Genomic DNA, 17309 nt, shown 5'->3' with positions numbered 1-17309 from the left:
TTGACCATATTACACATGATTAGGCTAGGCTCTAGAATCTTTGGTATGAATTATGTAGGAAACTGTCATTGGAAATTTGAGTGTTGATGGCGTCATGACAACCTAGCCTACTCTAGGGAAAGCCCATGGCTCGGGTTACGCGTTGCATGATAGTGCAGTGGCTGTGACTAGCGGGGACTGACGTCATGGTTGAAACTTTGAAACTGTGCCCTCCATGTTTTGGGGAAGTAACACATTTTGACAGCGGAAGACCATTATCAACGAGAACGATAGGCTATACTCGAGAGACGGCAACCTTTAGCAATATTTAACTGTCAACATTCATTTCAGTTAGTCTGCTGTAGTAACAATTCCGCCTTCTCAGTGGGGGTAATAGCCTATTCATCGAGAATGCATTGGATACATCTTAACATTTGTGCAATTATGACTTATAGCCTTGAATAGGTTTGCTTTATTGATGAAAAGTTTAGTTGGAATCACCAAGAAGCTACTTTTTTACATGGAGATTGCGTCGTCCGTGAGTCAGCATCGGACTGATTGCCTCGCATGAGCCACTGTCGGACGACGGCGGGGCTCATTCCGTTCGGAGAATAAGGATGAGAAAAACCAAAGTGGCACGACTTATTCTGGCAATGTGCCTTGGTTCCTTTTTCTTTATTATATTGTATTTCCAGAACAGTTCTAGATCGGGTAAGTCTTTGTCTTTGATAGTTTAATCTGAATATAGCAATAAGCCCATGAACATCAAATAGGAACTCATAGCTAGTGTGATCAGCTGTCTGAAAGTTGAACTCTGGCACTGCTGAGCTTTAAGTGGCCACACTGAGCTTGGGAGATGTTGAAACCCCCATGAAAATGCAAACTCCTCATTGAGAGCAAGCATAGTGTGTGAACCACTTAAGCCTAGTTTAGTAGCCTAGGCTATTTCAGTCAGCTTCATTTATGATTTTTTCCCCCAGTAGGCTTAGGCCTATGTTAGGAATACAGTTTGCACATTTGTCAGGATAGGATCCAACTAGTCCAGCTGCCATGAACAGCTTTTATAAAAAACAGTCCTAATTCATAGTAGACTAGGATCGGTGAAACATGTGGGGTAGGCCTAAATGTAGGCTACTATACTGAGGCCAGACCAAGACAACATAGGTTTAAAAAATGCGATTGTCTTTGTGCTAATGAGAAATGATAGTGAGAAGTGACACACAGTGTTACAGTCTACATTTGCATACTGTCATGTTTGTCATTGTGCAGTTTCAATAATTAATAGCATTGGTGTACTTTCTGCTGAGATCATATCACAAGGTGTAAACTTTCCTGTGTGGGCATGTTGGAGAGATGTTTTTTATGGAACGCATAGTGGGTTTAGGACAATAAAACACAAACAAAACTACTAAGAATGTATTTTAAAAGTATACTCTTATACTCTGCATTACATGTGCTATGATTAAATAGTGTTTATTAAGGTTTAATCATTTTGGTTTATGAAAAGTCACTGGTGTAAGCAACTCACCCTGATGGGCCCTTCACTGCTTCAACCCCTGCCCTTAAAAACTGATTCCATATGGGACGGTACATTCTTGACGGACTCCTTGAAAGGGGCACTACATTTTGAACCACAATGGAATATCAGAAAGATTTACAGTTGCATGGTTTAACCAACGTAATGTCAATGTCCTTGCTATAGCTTTCTTTCTTTCTCTTCCCCTTTCTTTCACATGACTTCTGCTGCTTACCCATGAAACCACAAAACTTCCTCAACTGTTTCCCCCTCATTTGCAATTTGAGCACATGTGCAGAAATGACTTCAACGAATATACCGGTAATCACACTCATGTTGATGGTCTTTGCGTACCCATTAGGAAGCAGCCACCTAGTGCTATTGTGTCTCTTCCACCATTTACTTTCCCCAGGAAGAGTGAACACAATGTAGCCATAATATTCTTAGTATATAATTATAAAGGCATAATTGTAGTGATTAGGACCATAACCCACTGGCTGGGTGCATGGTTACAACAGATCTCAGGAGCAATGAGATCTGCCTTCACAAAAGAGCTTTCTTAGGGTCAGCCAGGATACTGCACTCTCAGAACCCTCTAACATCCAGGCCCCTGCCTTGCGATGAAATTGAGAATTCAAAAACACCAAAACATGTCTATTGACGCAGATATTTTTTGAGTCACCCTTTGAGTCAAAGCACTCTCTGCTCTGTTATTTCCCCTTTTTCTCATTTTCTTGCATCTTGCCGTTATCTCAAGCAGGGTTGTGCACAATTCGAATTGCAATTCTGCTAACTGTTTGCTACCGCATTTGAAATGCAAGTGAAATTCAAGAATTGAATTGGAATTTAAGAGCCAGTTTCAATTCAATTCTGAAATTTTGCACAAGCCTGATCTCAAGAGATGCAAAGATAAGTAAGGGCATGTTTTGACAAGTAAAGATCAGTGCCATGAGAGAAGTTGGACTTCAATTGGCCTTGACTGAGACAAGAGGAAAGCTATATCTTAGGAGTTGAGATGGAGAAATTCATAACAATGCTCAAAATCTTATATTGACCTTAAATTTAGCTAATTTCTGCCCAGGAGCTATGGGCTACACAAAGAAGAGATATTATTTTGAATATTTTCCTTTCTTCTGGGTTGTACAAAAATCGTTGTATGACTAAAAAATGTATGTGCTAAAAAATCATAGCCGTAATTATGACCTTGTGCATCATAAAAGCAGTATGGTGGAGACAGGTTCCATGCATATGTTGATGATTTTGAGTGGCATTGAGCTGTTGATTTGGGGTCCCTCTGACATCTCTGAAGCTGTCGTCAGTGGCAGGAAGCCTGTGCAGGGTTCCAGCAGGCTTCCTTTGTTCCGGCCGCTTTGCCTCAGTTGACTCCGAAAGGCTGTGCTCATTGTGAATACTAATTGAACTCTCTGGGCCACTCATTGCTACTCACATACGTGGGCTGAATGTTTAGAGACGTTTCTTCCTAATCCTTGGAAAGTTCCCAGTTTGTGAAGTCACCTAAGGGTAGGCTATGTATTATTTCCTCTTTCAACGGGGATGCATTTAATTGACGATTTCAACCTATTTTGAAATCACAGCCCGTATTTCAGACCAAATAGGACAGAATCTGGGTAGGAAAAATGTTTTAAGCAACAGCTGTCTTTTTCCCCTCAATCACCCAACAACCTTTCCCTCTGATAAGCACGGAACAGTGCTACAGAGTGAGCAAGCTGAAAACAACAAAAACTCTGTAGAACCCAATCAAATACCCCAAAAAGCTGAAACTGAGAGGGAATGCTCAAATATCTATGCTGAGGTATGCCCCACCCCCTCTTTGTCACCATTCCCACCCCATCATCTGAAGTTCCCTATAAGTATTGAGAGGCTATACTCTCAATGGGCAGGCTGTCTTTGTTTAGCCCGAGACCCAAACCCAAGGCTCTAGCACCCAAACCACCTGCTCCTGGCTCTGCTGCTGAGAGCTACCTACCCAAAAAGCCCTCATACAAAAAGCACAGGTTACCTGTACCCTCCTGTCCCTTTGCCTTCAACGCCTCAACGCTACCAGCAGCAGCCTAGTCTTTTAGCTCAGACCACACTGGTCAGTGAGTGCTATAGCAGCAGTAAGATACCAGACATTGATTGCTACAGTATGTATAGAGGATGGTACTGATATCTGTTCTGGAAACAAGCTGGTATGAATATGATTGTTTTTTGCTTGATTGCTTGATTGTTTTTCTTGTTTTAACTGAAACATGGTTTGAAACATCAAACAAGCAATGTTACTACCCTCATTGAATCAGGTGTTCTTATATATATTTTTTATAGGCCTCCAAAACACTTTGCTTAAGTTCAGTGAGCTAGGCGAACTGATGTTGGTCATTTGTACGGATGATACTTATCTTGTCTTATCTTATAGTACATCTCAACTCGTACTGTAGATCATTCAGAAAACAGTTATAACATACCAAACAACAGTGTTGTATAAAGTACTAGAAAGCAATACTTGAGTAAAAGTACAAGTATCGTACTAGAAAAAGACTTTGGTAGAAGTGAAAGTTCCCTTTTAGAATATTACTTAAGTAAAAGTCTTAAAGTATCTGATATATACTGTACTTAAGTATCAAAAGTAATTTTCTGATATTTAATGTACTTAAGTATTTGAAGTAAAAGTAAAAAGCAAGCGGTTTTATTTTGAACTTTTATTGAGAACTTTATTTTGGCTTTCTTATAGTAAAGCATAAAGCATATTCAGGGTTCCCATATCTTCTTTCAAAGAAAAAAACAGAAACAGAAATTTCACTTTTGTATGAACTTCAGGTAAAAATGAAAAATAAATAACTTATTTCTTTAAAAAAAAAAATTACCTGCTGGTAGGGAGAACATTTTGGTCATGTGGTATGAGCATTTCTAGGGCTTACCTAGGTCACCATCTTACTCTCACACACAGGCCACCTATGTCCAGCAGCTACTAATATGCCAGTCATTAGTTGAAACTGAAAAGGTGTCTGTTCATCTTCAAAAGAAGCTGGTTTTCAAAGTTGCCAGAATTCAGTGCCCGGGAGTTTCAGGCCCAAGACCGGCCCACGTTTTCCATAGTGGTGGAAATTGGATAAATGAAGCAACATTTCAGCTCTTACTATCCTGTAGTTTTTATCAGAGGTGGAAAGTAACGAAATACATTTAGGCCTACTCACGTTACTGTATTGAGTAGTTTTTCTGTGTATTTTGTATTTTTTTAAGTAGTTTATAAAATCGGTATTTTAAATTTTACTTGATTACATTTTGAGTGAAGTATTGTACTTCGCTACATAAAAAATCCCATCCTTTACTTGAGTAAAAAAAAAAAAGTTAAGACTAACAAAAACAGAAAGGAGAGAAAAGAAATTGCGGCCTAAACCACTAGCCTAGTGATAATGATCAGCATGTAGCCTACAACAGGACATGAATCAAGCTGGCGCCATGCAGTCTTTCTGAAAGTGATGGAGATGGAGCTGGATCACGAGATGCATCAGATTACATAGCCTAACCTATGAAAGTGTATTTTCCGCTATTTCAATGGGTTGTCTCAGTTCGTTTTAGCACTACTGTAATGATAGCGGAGATATTCAAGCAAACACCATGGGATTTCGTGTTTTGACGTTTGTGCTCACCTTTCTTTGGAAAGAAGTTTATTAGCAGTTGTTTCCCCTCATTTTGATGTCTCTTTTTAGTAACCTGACTTGGCTTTCTTGGAGAAAGACATTGCACCAGCAGCACAACAATTAGCGCTCCACTACTAGCGATGCTCAACTAAATAAACAAAAGATAGACTATAGACTAGCCTACCTTATGAATCGTGCAGGCGGACTAAACCATTTAGCTCTTTAGCAAGGGAGAGTGAGAGCGACCTTAGACAGTTTTCACTATGTTTTGTATAGGCTACAAAATCCAGTCAGTCAAACTTTAAATTTCGTCTGACATTCATTTTGACATTTAATTTGGAAGTTACAATATTCAGGTAAAATAAATATATGGTGGACATATATATATATATATATATATATATATATATATATATATTATATTACATTATATTTGGCTGACGCTTTTTTAGCCAAAGCGACTAACAACATGGTAAACAGTTTAAGTTTTAGAGCAATTCTCAACAATTTTAGGACAATTTAAAAACATTAGAGTACAGTAAGAATAAGTGCATCAGTGAGTGCTGTTTTTAACAGTTACTTGTCAGTTTAAGACGGCTGGTGAGTGCTAGGATCAGTAAGACTTGTTGTAAGTGTTATATATAAGTGATATATATATATATTCAGTAATTAGCTTAAACTTCCAGTGAGTCCATTCGAAATTTTCACCACACATTATATTAACACACATATAAAAAATCCAAACATAAGAGTTATGTGTATTAAAGTGGAATGACAGGAAAAAAGTATTGAACGTGCCTACTGAAATTTCTTCAATACTTTGTGGAAAAAGCCTTTGTAAAGACAGCTTCAAGACATTTCTTGTATGACAAAACGTATTTGTCACAGTATCAGGTGTGATTTTGGCCCATTGTTCTAAACAGATTCCAGGGGTCCCTCTTGTGAATCCTGATCTTTAGTTACTTCCAGAACTGTTTAATTGAATTTAATTGAATTGGCTGCCTTCAAGTCTTTCTGGAGCTTTTTGTCCGAGTGGACCTTGGCTCTTGGAATTGACTATCCTTCTGACTCCCTGGTCAGAAATATTGTGAGGAGATCCTGCATGGCATGTTTCTTCCACTTGCAGATAATGGCTCCCATGCTGCGTACTGAAGATTCTGAAGTTTTGAAATGCATCTGTAACCAGTTTCATTGATATGTTTTGCAACAATAAGGTTGCAAAGATCTTGGGAGAGCTGTTTGCTTTTATCCATCATGAAATGTTTCTTGTGTGACACCATGGTAATGAAAAACCTTTTTATAGCCCATCAATATACTAACCAAGCTTATTTTAATTTGCACAGATAGAAAGGATAACTTCTCTAACTACTTACAGATTCCAGCTCGTTCCTTCCCTTTCCTTGCCTAGTGCTTTTTCTTAGCTTGTTTAATACTTTTTCCCTGTGTTATTCCACTTTATTACACATGACTCTACTTATGGAGTTGTTTGGATTTTTTATGTGTGGATTACCTGAGTTATTACTAATGCCTGGTGAAAATGTTGTACCCCCCGTATTCCACTTTTCAAGGGCCCTCTCCTCCATTGGGGCCCTATACTTCCCACTCTCCCCCCCAGTTCGACACCCTTTAATCTGCTGAACCTTCTGCTCGTTTCCAAATATAAAAAAAAACTCTCTGCAACTCAACATTTGCCTGCCTGCCTCAGCTGCCTGTGAGGGGCTTTTCAGTTGTGCTGGATTACTGTTCACTGCAAAGCGACGCAAGGATGAGTGCAACTAACTTTAAAAATCAACTACTGCTCAAACTTAAAGGAGAACTCCGGTGATTTTTCACATATCTCCATTTCTTTTCTTTTTTTTTTTTTTTTTTTTTTTTTTTTTGACTTTTACGGATATTTTATTAAATGTACACAGGTATTGTAGTAATGGCATATTCATGAACACTCAGGAAATGAATGTAAAAAATATATTTAATGACAGTTAAATGTGACTTATCATTGCAGGAGCCAGGAGTCACTCTTATTATTCTGTGTTTTAATCAACCGTTCTGTACTCCATAAAATACATTTATCGGATGCATACAGTCATGCATTGTTTTTATATAATATAAAACTCATTCCCACATGGTAAATGGGTTTCAACTTTTTTTTTTTTTTTTTTTTTTTTTTATTTGCAAACATCATTGACATTACAGAAAATGCAACACTACGACATGCACATGAATACTACATCGACAAACAGGCGTACATTACATAAACACATACTGTAACTTAACAAGACATCACATTGACTTGGCTTCCACAAACATAACACAACATAACATTAATAACAGAAAGGCTAAGGATGATTTCGTCAGGATGATTACAGATATGATTATCAGGGATGAAATTGATGACCGGAATGAAAAGAGGGGGATGGGGGTGCGGATGGTAGCTCTAAGAGTGTGAATGAGGTGGTGTTGGGATGGGGGTGGGGATGGGGGGTGAGGGGAGTGAGTATGTGAGGATGTATGTGTGTGTGTGTGTGTGCGCATATGTATAAGGCTGGTTTGCTGTTGGGCCAGGAGGAGAGAAGCTGGAAACATAGAGAGGGAGGGTTTCAGGAGAGGAGTTGTAATTATTCTATTAATGATAAGTATAATATCTACGAATAACTGATTGCCTGGTTGATTGCCTGACTGATTGCCAACCTGGGCACCCATTAATGGCCACAGTTCCACCCAGCCCCTGCAGTTATACTGCGACGAGCTGACAGAGGGAGGACCTGCGTCATATCTCCATTTCTTAACGCCACCGAAGTACTGACGTTATGAACAAAACTGAAACAATCGGTTTTTCCTAGCTCGAGTTGCTGCAGCTACACTGGGAGCATGAACACTGGGCAGCATGAACATTCAGGCCTTACCTGCTGGCTGCAGCAAACTTTTGGGCACTTATCGGGACGGCAGAAAGTCCTTTTTCAGGACACCAATCTTGCTCCAGCAGCGAGATCACAACAGATGATTGGCAACGATGTCTTCACAGCACACCACATTATTGGCTCAATCTATTCACATGTCAGGTTTTGAAGGGTTGGATATTTGTAGACAACTGACTAACCCCATGCATTACTATGGAGGATTTTTTGAGTGCTGTATCTCCTCATTAGAAAGTCTCTGGTAAAACTGGTTGTTCTGGTACTCTTCTGAGCAAACAAGGCATAGGTTTATCATGTAGGGTAATTGCTCTTTCTTACATTAAATAACTTTAATTTATCCTCTCTACTTGTCCCTGTAGTCATGGCCTCCTCATCACTAATTTCGGGCTCATCATTTTCAGTGGTCGACTTGTTGATCTGCTGCTCAGTCTCTCCTGGCCTCTTTCTACCATCCATCCTTCCTGACGCTTATGTCTACTGTAGGGCCGGCTCGGCTATCCGTATCTGAGAAAACATTTTGGAAAAGACGGGCTATATGGACCCAACCAACTCTTTTTGGGAGGGGAGAACTCCCTCACGTAGGCTACAACACATGCAGACATTGCATTTGTGCCATGCACAGAATGCGGAACGTGTCCTACTTTGAAAGATAGACTAACGTGACAAATGTCAATATTTTTTTCCTCGACCGGCCCAAAAGTGAAGCGGCCCACCGGGAATTCTCCCGATTACCCACCCCAGGCCTGATTCAGTCTTACTCTTCTCGGACTGAAGACAAGTCCTGCGATGCTAAATAGCTTTTAACAGGCCGCTGAGGCAGGTAGCGGAGTGTTTAGCTTCACAGAAAGCTGCCAATGTACAGAAACATTTCTTGCAAATATGGCCACGGGTGTATGACGTTATCTTCACCGCTACCCTGTTCACCGAGTTCACCACTATCGTCGGGGTGGTCGTCTATGATAACGGAGGTCCTCCAGTAGGTGCTCGTGCTTCCATGGCGGTTTCAGTTGTGCGTCCTCATCCTTTAGCAACAAACAAGCGCTGAAATAGAAAAGCGAGCGCGTGCGTAATGCAATCTAGGAGCAGTGATTAAGCCAAACCTCCTTATTGCAGTCGCACACATTTCTTCTAATTTTATGTTTTAGTAACGAGTGACGAAGATGCTTAGTGGAAATATAATGGAGTAAAAGTATACATTTTATCTAGGAAATGTAGTGGAGTAAAAGTGAAAGTTGACATACATTTAAATAGCGAAGTAAAGTACAGATACGTGAAATTTCTACTTAAAGGTGCCATGTGTAATGTCTGCCAAAAAATCAATTCATACTCCACATTCCATAAAAGATGGGGGCAGTATACCTCCAGAAAGTGAGTTGGTCTACCCTAGAGTAACAACCGAGACACGTGTATTGCAGTTTGGCTGGCGGTTATGTTGCCCGCATACTGCCTCCCATGGCCAAAACTGGTATTATGACACCTGTCGGGCTGTGGCTAGTAATTTAGCATGCTAATTCAGGTTGATATCTCACTATACCTTGTCATTTTTTAATGACATCATTATCCTTATTTCTTCTCATTCTTTTGATGCGTGTAGCTATTTGGATATTTTTACCTCAATTCTTACACATGGCACCTTTAAGTACAGTAACGAAGTATTTGTAATCCGTTACATTACAACACTGCCAAACAACTAGATGAACTGAGCTCGATACTTCCAGCCTTCCATTGTATGTACAGTGGCCAACTTCAAATCTCTTGGTAATACTTCAGATCTTGTGATCACAAAAGGTCTCAATGTCTTTACAGGTGTTAAAGGTGCTATGACTTTAAGAAAGTAAGAAAAGTACTCTCTTTGAGTTGGTAAGGACATTGCAAAATGCTAAATATTATGGATGATATTGCTCTAGTAGTAAAAGTTATAAACAAAGCACCAGGGAAACAAAACCAACTCTCTTAAGTATTGAAACTATTTTGAATTTGACTGTTTTATATTTGAGTACTGTAAGCTCTTGGTGTCTTGTCTTCACTTCCTTGTAATGTCATCAGATTGAAAGATAAACTATTGTTTCCTCTTTTAGCATGTACTGAGCACATGTGATTTTCCGAGTAACTCTTGTTGTAAGAAAAATTGAGTGCAAGCAGACAGAGGCAGGTTTGAAAACTGAAAACATGGTGAAACATAAGCTAGCAACACTGAAACCACTGAACTGCCCAAGATACACCACGCCACTCAACAACAAAATCTAATTGGTTGGAACATTGACTGACAATCAGTTTGTTCAGTTAGAATCCCAGAAAATGGTAAAACAAATAAAAATATAATGACACAACTTATAGATTATGTAAATTAAATATAAATTGTCAAGCTTAATCAGACAGATTAATCGTCCAGTTACAATTACAGTTACAATTACAGTCCAATTACAGTTTATGCAAAATGGCGTACACCCATTTGAATGAAGACAAAAGTGACGACAAGCCCTTAACTGGGCAACTCTGTTTGCAAACTTCCCCCAGTTTCCCACCAGTTATTCCCACATGAGATGACGTTTTCACTGGGAATTTATTTTCCCCATGCACATGAACGCATCATAGGTTTCCTTTATAGTAGCCTATGCTAATTGCTGTGTGCATGGGATTGACGTATGTGGAGGATAGAAATTTGACTGAAATTGCATTAAATCAGGTTGTTTTAACTAATATTATGCTGCAAGATGGGGTTTTGTCCACTACATTTAAGTTCCTTGTTATAGACTAACTTGCCATATTAAAAATTCCCAGTTTATTCCCGTTAATTTCCGTAATTCCCATGGAAAGTTTCCAACTTTGAAAATTCCCGAAATTTTGCAACCCTATGAGTATGCATACTGTGTTGCACTCAAACATGCATAACTGTTATTAGTTGTTGGCGTTTTTTTTTTTTTTTTGCTGTTCACAAAAGTACAGGTATTCTTGATTCTAGAGGAAACTATAGGTCAACATGGTCCTTGTGAATCATCTGGTTCATGAATGTTGATAACCATAGCATTGCTCGCTCAAATCCACAACTGATAGCCCTTTTGGCATTGGGCCTCACCTTCCTCAGCATTCAGTTGTAGATACTGTAGATAGATAGATAGATAGATAGATAGATAGATAGATAGATAGATAGATATATACTTTATTGATCCCCAGGGGAAATTCAAGAATAGATAAACACACATGATGGTTCTGTAAACATTTGTCAAGATCAGAGGTCTAAAGTATACTTTTGAACTGTGTTTTTGTCAATCTCTGGACAAAGCTGACCATTTGGCCCTTTTGGCACTGTGTTAATGAGGGCAGGGCAGGGCAGGGTGATTCCCTGCAAATAATGCTGATGTTAATCATTTTCCACCAACCTAATGCTATTCATGTTAAGACATGTAAACTTCACTGCATGCTTGTCTGCAATCCCTGAGAGTCTGAAAGGCTTACATACCCCCAGTCACAGTTCAGTTTACATGCTAGACTTAAGTTTTGCTTTTTTTGAATTTCCCCTTGGGGATCAATAAAGTATCTATCTATCTATCTATCTATCTATCTATCTATCTATCTAAGTTATAATTTAGACATTGTCTACCAGGCACCACACAAGTTAAAATGCCAGTCTCACTGCTGTCTACTGTCAGCACGGATCTGCCCTAAAGTTATTATATCATATTGATTACATAATCAAATCTGCACCAGCTTTTATTTAGTATTCACATGGAGATACTGTATAGTTATGGATAGCATTTGTGTATGACAGATAACTGGAATTTAAACCCACAATGGTATGCCAAGTGGATGTTAAGGTTGTTTATTAAAGAATTCTACTGAACCTCTTATAGTTACTTCCAATGCATTATTTACAGTACACACCGTTTTCCTGCCCATGAGACATGGCTTACATTCAGTCGTCTCACATCAGATCATCACTGCATGGATTCTGAGTGTGGGAATTCCTGTAGTCTCCAGCAAAGCATTTCAGGTCCCATAGACCTTTGCAAAACTTGCTTTTTCTGCAGCATGAATCCTGTACCCTAGATTATTAATCTGAAAGCACTGACAGTAGGTTATAATATGAACATTTAAGATTAAGAAAAAAGTTTCACAGTCTAGAGAAACAGTGTCTCGTACAACAGAAGGAATTATGGTTAGCTGTCAAGAAGTAGTATTCTATAATCTATGTTCTGTTCCTCTCTCTTGCTGAATATGTGAACAGGATTTTTAAAATTTGTGTCAACATAGAAGCAGCTCACAATTAGCATATAAGCAAACTACCCACTGAAGAAAAATGGAAGACTTCACCAAAACAGGCTTTCAGGGAATTTGTCAGTTCCCAAAGTTGCCATGTTCCAGGGCCAGTATGTGTATTTGTCAGTTGCCAGGTTGTATTTGTCAGTTGCCAGGTTCCTCTGACTGGGGAGATGTGTGTTTGTCAGTTGCCAGGTTGTATTTGTCAGTTCCCAGGTTCCTCTGATTGGGGAGATGTGTGTTTGTCAGTTGCCAGGTTGTATTTGTCAGTTCCCAGGTTCCTCTGACTGGGGAGATATGTGTTTGTCAGTTGCCAGGTTGTATTTGTCAGTTGCCAGGTTCCTCTGACTGGGGAGATGTGTGTTTGTCAGTTGCCAGGTTGTATTTGTCAGTTGCCAGGTTCCTCTGACTGGGGAGATGAGTATTTGTCAGTTGCCAGGTTGTATTTGTCAGTTGCCAGGTTAGCTATAAAGTCAACTTGCATCTCCGTGTTAGTGAACTCTGTATGATGTGGTGAAATATAAACAGCTGCAAGTCTTAGCTATACAGCTCCAGGTCCTCCCCCTCATATATCTACATGGGGGCAGTGAGTGCATTCCTCCTCCCACCCCCTTTTTTCTGTCGTGTCTCTCTCTGCTTGCCTCGCTGACCTCGTCATGGACCCTCTGCTCTGCGAGGCGTCTCCACCAGCCACCTTGTCACCTTTGTCACCATCTCTGTCACTGTCTGTTGTCTATTTTCGGTGAAGTGCCTTCCCTCCCACTGTTGGTACACGTGCCAGGCCACTCATGTGCTCCTCAGCAGGGCCCCAGCGCAGGCATGCATCTGGCCTGGAGGGGTTGAGGGCGGGAGGGGAGTGGAGGGGAGAGTACTTGGACTGCTGAAAGGAACAAAGTGTTCCTATAGAGAATGTAAATCTGAGGGAGGGATTTTATGGCTCATCACTAAGGTGACAGAGTCAAGAAAGTCAGTAATTGGTGGAATATTACGGACCGTTCTCACCTCCATATGTTTCACATTAAACGGTAATGCAAAATACACTAGTCTTTAATGAGTTAATAGCTATGCCATCCGACTTGCAAGCCTATATAGAAAGGGTATAGGCTCCCATAGAGGGAGGATGTATTTTCCTCTACAATAAAAACATGAAGAATTGTAGTTCAGCTAAAAATGCATTGTGCACTGAGCTTAGAGATGGATTGTTTATCTTAAATAAGAGCAAATAATGCTGCCACTGAAATACTGACACACATGAAGGAAAGAGAGAATTGGTGTGAACAGTGCTGCATGCTTTGTTTACTTATGCATGCTTCTGATCAATCATTCCTGTGTATGTTTCTTATTTGGTGTGTATGCATTTGTCTGCTCACAGTGATTGCACTTGGTGGGGCGAGGAGAAACGTCACAGGGAAGTCCCGGAGAAATCCGCTGCATACATTATACGACAATGATCAGGTAACATAACTAACAGTCATTCACAACAGTGACTCATTACAGCACAGAATTTTACATGCCTTAAACCAAACGTCTTAGAGGTGCACATTTGGCCATTCTTAGAACCACCCGCTTATAAATATTAATGAAATACGGAGAGTGCCCCGTGAAATGTAGCATTTTCAAAGTATGTCTGGGTTCAGTCTGGTTCACAGACTGGTCCGTGGGGTATGCCATGGTTGTGGCGGGGGGCAGCAGAGGGGAAAACTGAAATTACTAAGAAAACCCCCCTTCCAACACCACCTGGTATGCCCCAGGAATTCGGGCTATTGAGTGATCTAATGTTGAGGGGGAAAAAAGCAAAAGCCAAGCATCATGTGACTGAGCTTGTCAAAAGTAGAGCCCACCAAATAGTTCTCATATGAAAGTTCCTGTAGAATTTTCATGAAATCGATCAGTGAAAATGTGATGTATTTTATGCATTTTTCACCGTATGTCATCTCATGAAAAGCTTATGACCTTACAGAACATTGCAAACTGCCATGATGAGATCAGTTATTCTCTAATATTAAACAGCATTATATTAATGAATAATATAATTAAGACAGTATAATATATCTCATACATTTGATAAAGCATTATCATTTTAAAGGTACGAGATACAGTTTGGATAAATACATACAGAAATACACAACATAATATTTCTGGAATAATGCTGGTAACATTCACTAACCCTTAAAAAATGGTGGCATGAAAAAAGACAAAGACACAAATACCAGGAAAAGGGTCCAGGCACATTAGTCATATCAGCCTTAGTTTGTAGATCTAGTGTAAAAACCTATTTTGAGGATTTTAATGCTCATTGTCCTTTATAATTGGAAGGGCTGATAGGGGTTAATTATGTAAGGGATAGCGGCCGCCGAGGTGTCCTGTTATACGGAATTAATGGGCGAGGGGCAAAGAACTCCCAACACGCAGCGAAGAGGAGTTGCCTCCGCCCGAGCCCATTAATTCCGTATAACTGGACACACCTCGAAGGCCGTTATCCCGCTTATCACCTGGTTGCCACTGTAAAGCAAAGGAAACACGCGGTTCCGTTTAAAAAGACGCTCACTAGTTCAGCTTGTTGTACAACTTTCGTTGGCCCTATAACAGTGATAGAATGGACAGTTAGCTTGCTTACAGTTGATTCCATTGTTGCGAAGCCTACCTCCAGGCTCAACCGTCGTCCTAATATCGTTGTTATAGTTTCCATTCATAAGCATTGATATGGAACGGCGATTAAACTTTTTTTTACCAGATCTACTTCATAGGTGTCCCATTATTCAGAATTAAAAGCCACCCCACCAGCCAATCAGAAAAGAGTATTTCTTCTCTCCGGGTGATAAGGAACAATGGCATGGTGTATTGTCTGACTCCTGTGTGTCCTTTCCCCTGTCCTGCCCATGCTGTCCGCAGCTGGAGCAGTCTGCTGTGCAGGCGTCCCTTCTGGGCCGCCGAGAGCTCCTGGAGGAGGTCTGCCGCTCGCACACCCACAAGAGGCGGCGTGCTGACCCCCGAGGACCTGCGTCACCTGGTGGTGGACGACGAGCACGGCCTGCTCTACTGCTACGTGCCCAAGGTGGCCTGCACCAACTGGAAACGCGTGCTCATGGTCCTGACAGGGAAGGGGCGCTACCACGAGCCGCTGGCCATCCCGGCCAACGAGGCGCACGTGCCAGGCAACCTGCGCACGCTGTCGGAGTACTCCGCAGCCGAGATCAACCGCCGCCTGCGCAGCTACCTGAAGTTCATCTTTGTGCGCGAGCCCTTCGAGCGATTGGTGTCGGCCTACCGCAACAAGTTCACGCGTAGCTACAACACGGCCTTCCACAAACGCTACGGCACGAAGATCATTCGCCGTCACAGGCCCAACCGAAGCCCAGGTCTTTGGAGCGCGGGGACGACGTCTCCTTCGAGGAGTTTGTCTACTACCTGGTGGACCCACAAACACAGAGAGAGGAGCCCTTTAATGAACACTGGGAGCGGGTGCACTCGCTCTGCCACCCTTGCCTCATCCACTACGACGTAGTGGGAAAATATGAGACCCTAGCTCAGGACTCCCGCTATGTGCTCAAACTGGCTGGCGTGGACTCTGAGGTCCGCTTCCCCACCTCGGGGAAGACTACCCGCACCACAGGTGACATGGCTGCCCAGTTCTTTCGGAATATTAGTCCTTTCTATCAGAAGAAGCTCTTCAACCTCTATAGGATGGACTTCTTGCTTTTCAACTACACCACACCAACTTACTTGAAGTTAAGATGAGGATAGGTACATTTTCCAACCAATGTCAGTATGTTTACTTCTTTGTGAATGTTTTGTGCTTTTTTACTGATTGTGATGCCCCAAAATGAAACTTAAGAAGGGAAAATGTCAGGACAATTGTCATGGGGCATATCTCTCTAGTGTGAAGACATTGACACTGTCTGTGACAGGAGAATTTAACAAAATGGCTGCCTCTTTTACGGACTGGAATTAGTGCCTTATGTGTCAGTTTTCTAAGGGTTTTAAGGCAGTTACATGAAGTCACAGCTTTCTTTTGAATTTCATTCCATGCATGTTTCTTGACTATTTATGGTATTGTCAAAAATATTTATTGTGGATTATTGTGGATGAAGATTAAACCAAACCATCCCAATAAATTACATTTCTTAGGTTTCTATGTATGTCAGGTTTCAATGAAAAACAAAATGTGGGCCAACTACTTTCCCTGTTGACTACTTGAACATAATAAAACCCCCTCAGAGTTTAGGATGAATTTAGGCTAAGGTGAAATATTACTTAATTCAATAATGACAATAATGAAAAAGATGAATTTCCAATTTCATTCCAATTTGAATTAAAAAATTGAAATGATGGTGAACTGTGGCAGTCCTGCTGTATCTGGACAGTTTCGGCGCTAATGAATGAAATGGCAAAGGTTCCTTTTCACCGAGTCTCTCTTTATTTAGTATGATCAGCCTGTGTCAACAGTGCATAGCTGTGGTTTGGTGAAACGCAGACCCTCATCAGAGCCTTCCTTGTTGAACTATGCAGGGCAGTAGGAGGGCTAGACTACCTGTGGGTCACTAGATTCAGAGGAGAAGATTCTGTGAGAAACACCCATCTCCATCTAGATATGGCCCACATGAAAAGTTGTCAAGTTGCTGAATAAACGTGTATTGGTTGTCATGCTGTTGCATAACCTCTCCACCCACACCTGTTCTTTTTAAAGCCCATTATACATGATTGAGGATTTGTTTTACTTAAAAGAAATCAATGTCTGGACAGAGGTTACAGATATCATATCTGAAATCCAAAGCTGACTGGTTTTTGATGAGATGTGCAAAGTATTATTGATTGTGTAGCTCCCTGTGCACCAGGTATGACTAGTAATGTGGACTCATGGAAAGAAAAGAGGAGGTCCAGTGTTCACCCAAACTCATTGAAGCCTATGTGATATCCTGGTCATATGTTGACACATACTGTGGAAACCAACCAAAATTAAAATAGCAGAACATAGTTTCCATTATATTTTTGTGATAATCC

At 40.7% G+C, this 17309-nt stretch overlaps 1 pseudogene; it reads left to right on the top strand.

The window, feature by feature from the left end:
- Positions 1–112: 112 nt before the first annotated feature.
- LOC125293444 lies at positions 113–16952 on the top strand (annotated as a pseudogene).
- The last annotated feature ends 357 nt before the right edge of the window (positions 16953–17309 follow it).

Source organism: Alosa alosa, chromosome 4, assembly GCF_017589495.1.
Source record: "Alosa alosa isolate M-15738 ecotype Scorff River chromosome 4, AALO_Geno_1.1, whole genome shotgun sequence".
NCBI lineage: Eukaryota > Metazoa > Chordata > Actinopteri > Clupeiformes > Clupeidae > Alosa > Alosa alosa.
Note: the sequence above shows the minus strand (reverse complement) of the source record. Positions and strands in the feature narration are given on the sequence as shown.